The 8,920-nt window shown below is 39.7% G+C and overlaps 1 pseudogene; it reads right to left on the bottom strand.

The window, feature by feature from the left end:
* Positions 1-5,106: 5,106 nt before the first annotated feature.
* On the bottom strand, positions 5,107-8,202 carry LOC144705639 (putative alkaline/neutral invertase D; annotated as a pseudogene).
* Between the last annotated feature and the right edge of the window lie 718 nt (positions 8,203-8,920).

Genomic DNA, 8,920 nt, shown 5'->3' with positions numbered 1-8,920 from the left:
AAACAATGTTCAAAAATTGGATTTTGACTAGGAACTACATAAAGTCAAAGATGCAGATTAGGATGTTGTTGTAAATTTCTACCACTGGTGTTCAGATCATCATCTGAAGTTCCCTGATTCAAGCGCCTAAGGATGGGGGCACCATTCTCCGCCCCTTAATGTCAGCGTGCGTCCCAGCCATCCTCCTCCGTGCTAACATGCTTCCAAGGTGCTCTAAAGCTTCAATGGCACCATCTTAGGTGTTAGAAACAATGGGAAAGGCGCTACCCCTCTCCCCTGCTCGTCCCACCATCGGAAGGGTCTCCCATTTCCACCTTGGATCTGGATCAGGTGATGGCAAATCGGGCTTGGCCTTATGCGTGTATGTGTCAGGCATTGCTGCATGGGTGTCGACAGCTTGCCAGCTGCAGGGGGCTTGAGTTCCCTGCACTCGCCTACCTGTGACAGGCTGAAGCGCTCTTGTGCATGGGTCAGCCCTAGGTACCTTAGTTAAAAACCAATTTGTTTGTTCTTTATTCTTCTTCCATCTCTCTTTTTATTTGTTTCTTAAATTTGTCTTCATCCCTGCAAAATATAAAGTAGTATACTACATAGAAGGTCATTCAATTCATTGATTTTCAAACATATTTTCAATGAGAATTAATGGGACTATAAAGTATGAAAAATATATAAAAAATTATATCATATAGATATCATGAAAATGGCCCGTTTAACGCATTAATTGAGAATTCATATAAAATGAAGACAATATCAGTAAACTGATGACAAAATGGCCTTAATATGTGTAGGTTTTGATGACTCATTTAAGGTTCATCAACCTCTCTTCCATGTCTGACCCCTTTCTTGTCTATCGCGTCACTGATTTGTTCACATCATCTTTTAAACTTCTTGATATATTCATCATCTCTCTTGTCTTATCCCGTCTTGTCAGTTTAGGTTCAGCCCTTTTCTTCCAGCCTGACAGTGCTGTACATGCTTCTCCCATTATTTAGGTTTATTCACTACCATCAGCCTAGCCAACCCGCAAGTCCTTATCATTTTGTTTCCTGCATTATAATTAACATTAACCAACAATTTTTAAACCCCTTCCTCTGATTAAATTAAAAACCCTATAGTACATGCTATTAAGCTAAATGGACCTCTGTTGACTTATGTGTCTAGGTTTAAACCTGAGGATGGGAGATGAATTAGGTATTCAAAGTTTTATTTTTGATTTTCTAAATTGATCTCTATATGATTTACTTTTTTCTATATAGAAGAATGAGAATGGAAGATTGACTCAAACATTTTATACAGGTTAGTGATAGTCTCTTAATCCTGTCTTGGGGAGATCCTTTGCCTAGATTTCAATAAAGAACTATTTCAAGTTCCAATCCCTCCAATAAAATGCCTGGAAATAGGGTTATGTAAAGATGTACAAGAAAATAAAAGTTGGCCACTCATTGAACCCCTTAGCCTTGTCGGTTGCGCATCTCTTCTACCTTCTTTTCTAATGACCACTTAGGTCACTTCAGTTGGGCCCCTTAGCTTTCATGAATGAGGTTGCTACAACCTTGGTATTGACCGCAGGCCAGTGAAGCTACCCCCTTAGCCTAGTCTAGTAAATTCTCACAATTCCCTAGACTTCTTAAGATGATATATCAAAATAAGCACTGTGAGATATTAGACTTTTTGTCGTAAAGTCAACCGTTGAACTTGACTTCCCTTTTTACCTTTGACTTTAGGTAATCAATACATCGAGCTTCCAAGTTCCCAGGTTAAGTCTATCTCTAACAAAGAGCACTTGATCAATTCCCCAATACATTCACTTAGTTGCACACTTGGCCCAATAATAGATCAAGGATGGTTCACTAACTTTCACTATTCCAAATTCACTCAAATGGAACTAACATTGGTCATTATGATCTCTTAAGACAGTTTCAATTATGTTTATCAATTTCTTTTAAGGTGAATCCCAAAATATATCCTCACAAAAATTTAGATATGCTTCCTCAAGATTATTAATTAGGACCTAGATATGAATCAAATATTTACTTGAGTCATCTCTCCTCAAACTTATTATATCTTTCTCACTTTCGAAACTTCCAAACTATCATTTACAAAAGATAATCCAGTTGATCTCACCCTTTCTTCATTTTTCTTCTTTGTTTTTCACTTATCTCATTGTATTCTCCCTCAAGTTTTCACTCTTTATCACTGATTCGAGTCATTTTTCTTCCCTTCAAGCTTTCTCACATATTCTCTCCCACAACTGATTCCTTTAATTCCTCCTAAATGTTTAGTGACCTTTCTAAAATGAATTCCCAAAAATTACACTCATTGTTTCTTTTAGTTTGAAAAAACAAACTTCCTAGAATCAACCACTCAAGATTACTCCATGTTTCTTTCAGTTTCCTTAAAATCTTTCCAAAATCACTATATTGAGCGGAAAAGTTAGGAACCGTGGACCTTGTAAATGTATGTTTTTAAATCCTTGCCTCCTCTTCTCTAAAGTGTTGAACCTTCTCACCTCCTATCCTTCTCTTGTCAAATCTTCTCCTATAATTACCTGCAGATAAAACACAATAAACCCATACAAGGTTGGTGTAGCAAGAAGGGATGAACTCTTCATTTTTTCCTTCTCTCGACAGCCTTGCAGAATGGAAGACACTGGAACCCTTATTAAAATGAAAAATTTGTTTTTTCACTTGATTTCTTCTGTTTATAGGTAGCTGTATTTGAATCTCATGGAATGGTTTAAGAGAAACCCTATCTCATTCATGGTAGGGGCATTTATGGCAGGGAACTTTTTACTTTTAGACAAAATGGGTGGGAGCTCTAAATGCAAATGTTTTTCGAATTAAAGTAACCACCTTGACATTTTTTTATTTTTGTTTTCCTTTTTTCTCTATGCCGAGACTTTTTGAGGGCATTCATCTAACTTTAAGGGAACCCTCTAATGTCCCCATGAGGATGTCACTCCGCCGAGGTCAGCAGAAAATTGCATGATCAAAGGTCAACTTGTAGACTTTTATTTGATGTGCAAGACATACCTGATTGAATACTCATCAGGAAAATGTGAAATACATCTTTTTTTAAGGCTGGCTTAAATTGTCACGATCTTCATTCATACATTATTCAATGGTTCGAACTATATTGATCAATCATAATTATTCATTTTATTTATGCATAGTTGAAAAAAAATGAAAATGTAGAGATCCATTCTTGGGTTAGACAGTTCTATTTATCAAATAACTCTACATAACATTCCAAGGTAAAAAGTTTAAGATTTTTCATTAAGATAAACCAACTTTTATTTCAAAATCAGTTCTATTCCCTTGTAGAAAATGTTTAATGAAATATCTAAAAGTTGACCCAAAAACAAAAGTCAGAATTAGTTAATGTTTTTGACTGGTAAAACAAAATTAATTTTTTCTAAAACTTTTGAGTTTGATCACAAGTCAACTATAGGCTTTATCCCGTTTGCCTCACATAAAAAGTCAACTATGTCAAGGCATGATATGAACAAATATGATATGTGCATGCATGAGATAGTTTATGAACAAATATGATATGTCAAGGCATTATATGAACAAGTCAACTGTGCTTTCAACTCATCCTAAACTACAAAAGAAATGATGGTAATTTATTTTTCTATATCTCTGAAATAAGTTGACATAGATTGGTCAAAGGTTGACCAAGGTGTATGTAGACTCATTATGTACATATGATAAATTCATCAAAATCCATATATTAACTTCAAGTCTATGGCCTTCAATCCTTATCCATTGCAGATAATTTATTTAAAATCTAGTAAATGCAAAAATATCCATTCGTAAAGTCCAGGGTCTGGTCAACGGGAAGGAAAGAAAGCACGGGGAAGCCCAACGCTGGAAATCAATGGTCAACCCTTGATTCTCTTGGTTTGGCCAAAAGCAACGCTGGTCAACATCCATTCATCCATGAAAAAAGGTCAGCCTCCTCGGCAACTCATCCTGGGTCCCACCTACTGCCTGCAGGATATATTTGAAGATGAGGATAGAGAGAGATAAAGATATATATACCGAGAGATATATATTATCTGGGCGTATGCCTCCTAAAGAGTAACAAGTTGAAGAGATAGAAAGATATATAGAGATAGAGAGGGGTACAGATATATAGATAGATGAGATAGATAGAATATACAGTAATAAATATAAATAGATAGAAATAGACCGTAATAAATACAAATATATAGAAAGAGCATAATAAACATATATAGATAGAAATAGAACGTAATAAAATAAACAGATATAAATAGACCGTAATAAATATAGATATATAGAAATAGACCGTAAATATGAACAGTTATAAATAGACCGTAATAAATATAAATAGATAGAAATAGCCGTAATAATTATAAATATATAGAAATAGACCGTCATAATTATAAATATATAGAAATAGACCGTAATAAATATAAACAGATAGAAACAGACCGTGATAAATATATATATATATAGAAATAGACCGTAATAAATATAAATAGACAGATATAGACCGTAATAAATATAAAAATATAGAAACAAGCAGTAGTAAATAAATAGAGATAGAGATAGATAAATAGAAAGAGACGGAGAGAGAAAGAGGGAGAGGGATGGTGATGAAGATAGGTAGAGAGACGGGGAGAGAGATAGATAAAAAGAGGGCGGGAGAGAGAGATTGGCCGGGAGAAGGAGATAGGTACGGAGAGGGTGAGAGATAAATATATAGAGAGATGGAGACAGATTGATAGGGATAAGTAGACAGAGACATAGGGAGATGGAGATAGATTAAATAGAGAGAGAGATTGACAGGGAGATGGAGATAGATAAAGAGGTAGGGAGAGAGAGATAAATAGAGAGAGATACATGGAGAGAGAGAGAGATTGACAGGGAGATGGAGATAGATAAAGAGGTAGGGAGAGAGAGATAAATAGAGAGAGATACAGGGAGAGAGAGAGAGAGAGATTGACAGGGAGATGGAGATAGATAAAGAGGTAGGGAGAGAGAGATAAATAGAGAGAGATACAGGGAGAGAGAGAGATTGACAGTGAGATGGAGATAGATAAAAAGGTAGGAAGAGAGAGATAAATAGAGAGAGAGAGAGAGATTGACAGGGAGATGGAGATAGATAAAGAGGTATGGAGAGATATAAATAGAGAGATATATAGGGAGGGAGAGAGAAATGGAGTGAGAGAGATAAATTTGGAGAGAGATTGAGAGAGTACCCCAGTTTCAGCAAGTCCAGGAGGCGGATCTCTTGATGAGGGGCTTCATGGCCTTGTCCTCCTTGAGAGAAATCATCCCCAGATGCGACGGATCCTCCAGCATCATCTTTGCCACGAGGTAACCAGCGATGGACCAAGTCTGAAACTTCCTCGCCTGCTTCCCCACGTACCTCCCCAGCTTCCCATCGTAGTACTCTGGCCACCCATCCCTCTGCAACCTGCTCTCCACCAGCTCTATCGCCCTCCTCGCTATCTGCGGCCGCCCCGCCTTAATACATGCCGCCGTCAAAGTCCACAGCAACACTGCACCCACAGCTACGATTCAAGTACACTAAAAACTAAAACTAGTTGAAACCGGGGTATAACTTCACTTCCTAACAAAGGCATGATGTTGTTTATGGGATTTGATACCGTGATAACAATCAATCACCTATCATTTAGGTAAAAGCTAGACATGGTTGTTCTGTTATGTTCATTTGAAACGAACAAAAAATTCGCACAAAAGAACCGCACAGGGCCTTGTTCTTTGTTCTGTTCTTTTTTTTTCCCAAAAACGAACAAAATTCGCACATTCGCACAAAACTAGAACAAAATTCGCACAAAGCTAACAAAAGAACCGCACACGGGTCTGTGCAATGTTCTGTTCGAATTCGTTCTTGTTCTGTTCGGAAAACCGAACAGAAAGAACAATTTTCACAAATTCGCACAAAAAGAACAGATCGACCGCGTCTAGTAAAATCTAAAGCTCATAAAAGATGTGTACTGCACTGCATTGTTTAATTACATGGTTCTGATTGATTCTAGCGCATACCCCTGTGCAAAAAGCTATAACTTAACAAGAGTAGGATGTTGATTTCAACGCCCACCTCCTCAAACCTACAAGATAATCCTATTTTTTTAATTTTGAGAAGAACAAACAGACCTGGCGAGGACCCTCACATAGGCGGGATGTTGTTTCTGAATTGAAACTTTAACCTTGTGTCTAATATCCTGTTAAGATGGTAAAATCTATAGCTCACTGTAGGGGTGCTACTTCACTCTTAATAAGACAGGATGTTGACTTCAGTACCTTGTTTAGACTCTAGCGCGCAACTTTTCACTTCTTAACTAGATTAGGATGTTGACTTTAACACCCACCTCCTCAAACCTAACAAAAAAAACAATTTTTCAAAATTTTTGTGTGAAGAAAAAACAGACCTGGCCAGGACCCGCCGTTGTGGTAGCTCCATCTGGTGTTCTTGGGATCGCAGACGGTGGTGATGCGTCGTTCATGGCCCTCGATGGCGGGGTACGAGATCTTCAACGGCATCTCTCCGACGAGCTCCTCCCAGTGAGACTCCATCAGGTCCATGATGGCTGTGGCCTGTTCTGGCATGGCCAGAGAGGAGAGAATTGCCATGAAGTTGCCCAGCGCAAACCAGCGAAAGTCCATCCTTGCAGGGCTGACGTTGCCGACGAAGTAGCCACCACGGGTGGCATGAAGTCGAAGACCCAGTCTGGGATTGAGTCCGGGATTACATTGAACTTGTTCACCGCCGTGTGGGAATACTCCTCAGTTTTGTAGCGGTAGATGTCGTTCAGCTGCTGGAAGTCAAGCCAGAAGTAGCTGCGCATGTGGTAGCTCAATGCATGCAGCCGCTTCACAATTCTCTCCACGAATTCTTTCCCTTCGTCGTCGTGTCTGAGCAGCGGAAGCGCAGACCTCAGAGCCATGAAGAACAGAGCTTGGATCTCAATTGGGTAGCCGTAGACACCCTGGCAAAAGGAAAGGAAATCATTAGATAAATATTTTATTGAATTGGGGGTTGTTTTAATTAAATGGCGTACCATTCTTCGATCGATCATGGAGCAGCCGTCGGCGCATAGCAAGGTTGGGAAAGTGTCAAAGCCCTCTGATAAACACAAGGCGAGGATCAGCCTCATTCCTTTCTGACACTCTGGAGTCTCTGCTAATGACATGTCTCCGGTTGATTTTGTGTAAGCACGAAGAAGGATAATCCACCAGAATCCAGAGTCAACGGGTGCGACCCTGCCAATTGCGCTCTCGCCGAAGTCAGCGATGAGGGTGTCCATTTGTCGAACAGGATCGTGAAGAACTTTGAAGCTTGCAGGCATGGCGCCTTCTCCGAGCTTGAACCGATCGACTCTTTTTTCCCATCCTTGGAGGTAGAGCGTTTTCAGGAGAAAGTTTTTCACAATCTCGGGCTCCCCATTCATTAGAAAAGCAAGAGCACTGGGGACAAAATCTCGAACAAAAACCTGGTCCATTATAATTTTTGAAAAAAGAGTTCTAAGAAGATAAAAAGAGGAAATCAATCGGAGAAACTAGTCAAGAGATGAAAGCTTCTATTGGGACAGAGTGTGACATAATCTTCCGAGTTTTGATGATGAATATTTTCCTTGACCAATAATCAGGCGGAGAAACTAATCAGGAGATAAAAGTGTCGATTGGAAAAGAGTGTTACATGATCTTTCCAGGTTTAATAAAACATTTTTTTATCAAAAAAACTAATCAGGAGATGAAACTTCGATTGGAACAGAATAGTACATGTTGTTCCAATGTGTCGATAACTCATATTTGTACTTACTTGATCATAATTAAGGACTTCCTCGGCTGCGTGATCGTATGCAGCGATAGTCCCCACTGGCTGACCTCTAAAAAAAACAAGTGCCCTCCGGAGAGCATCCCAAGCATCCGCAATCATTGGATGGGGGTCAAATGAACACCGAGCAGATGATGCAGGAGTATTGAAACCAGATAGAACGGCTGTTCTTGGGGAGTGAATATTGTCGATGGTATCTATGCCCCTGAAGTTTGATAGGGACATTTCGCTCATTGAACGTTCTTCGAACGATCTCTGACGCTCGATATTCAGCTTCGGTTTGTCAAGAAGCCGCGACAAGTCGAAGTCATCGTCCTCGGACAAACAGAGTGAATCCAGCAGGCGTAACCCGTGTTCTTTATTCCCCTCCATTGGCTTGTGTCAACTACTGAACTGTGATCTCGCTTGATAATTCACTGCAGTAAGTTCGATTCCAGTCCTGGTAGGTGAAAAATAGCAGAAATCTTAGCAAGTTTCCTCAAAATGCAAGTCCAGAACCAAAAAATGATGGCATTATGCCATTGATCGCAGCAACTACTAAAATACGAAACCAAGGCGCGGCACTTCCGCTAAATATACTCATTTAATAGCTGATCAGCTAAGTTATTTACAATCAAATCCGGAGAACACACTCCTCGGACGTAATTGCTACGAGGAGTAAAGATCTAGAAGCTGATAAAAAAGGAAAACCGAGGCGTAAAATCAGCGTAGAAACCAAACCTGAGCTCAATTGCAAGCTCAAGCAGATATAGATCTCCAGTTCGTCCGTATGAGAGATTTTCCCTAATCGGAGATCTTCCCGAGTAGACTATGCTCTAGTGTGCTGATAAACAGGTAGACGACGAAGAGTCGGAAGAAGGGCGCCGGTTGGGTTGGCTGCTGGTATTTATAAGTGGTTGGCCACGGCGTAGGGTGACCGGCAACAGCTGGTTCGGAGGCCTCTAATCCTCTTTGGCCTTGCAGATAAGATTTCTAGGTTGTTATGTCACACTTGCCTTCAGCTCCAACGTTGTGGGATCCGGGATGTACCATTTAACGGCTTCTCTGGCCGCCACGTGGCAAAAGCGCAATATCATTACGGATAGCGGCT

Source organism: Wolffia australiana, chromosome 7 (assembly GCF_029677425.1).
Source record: "Wolffia australiana isolate 7733 chromosome 7, ASM2967742v1".
Classification (NCBI taxonomy): Eukaryota; Viridiplantae; Streptophyta; class Magnoliopsida; order Alismatales; family Araceae; genus Wolffia; species Wolffia australiana.
This window is presented reverse-complemented; position numbering and strand designations above follow the sequence as displayed.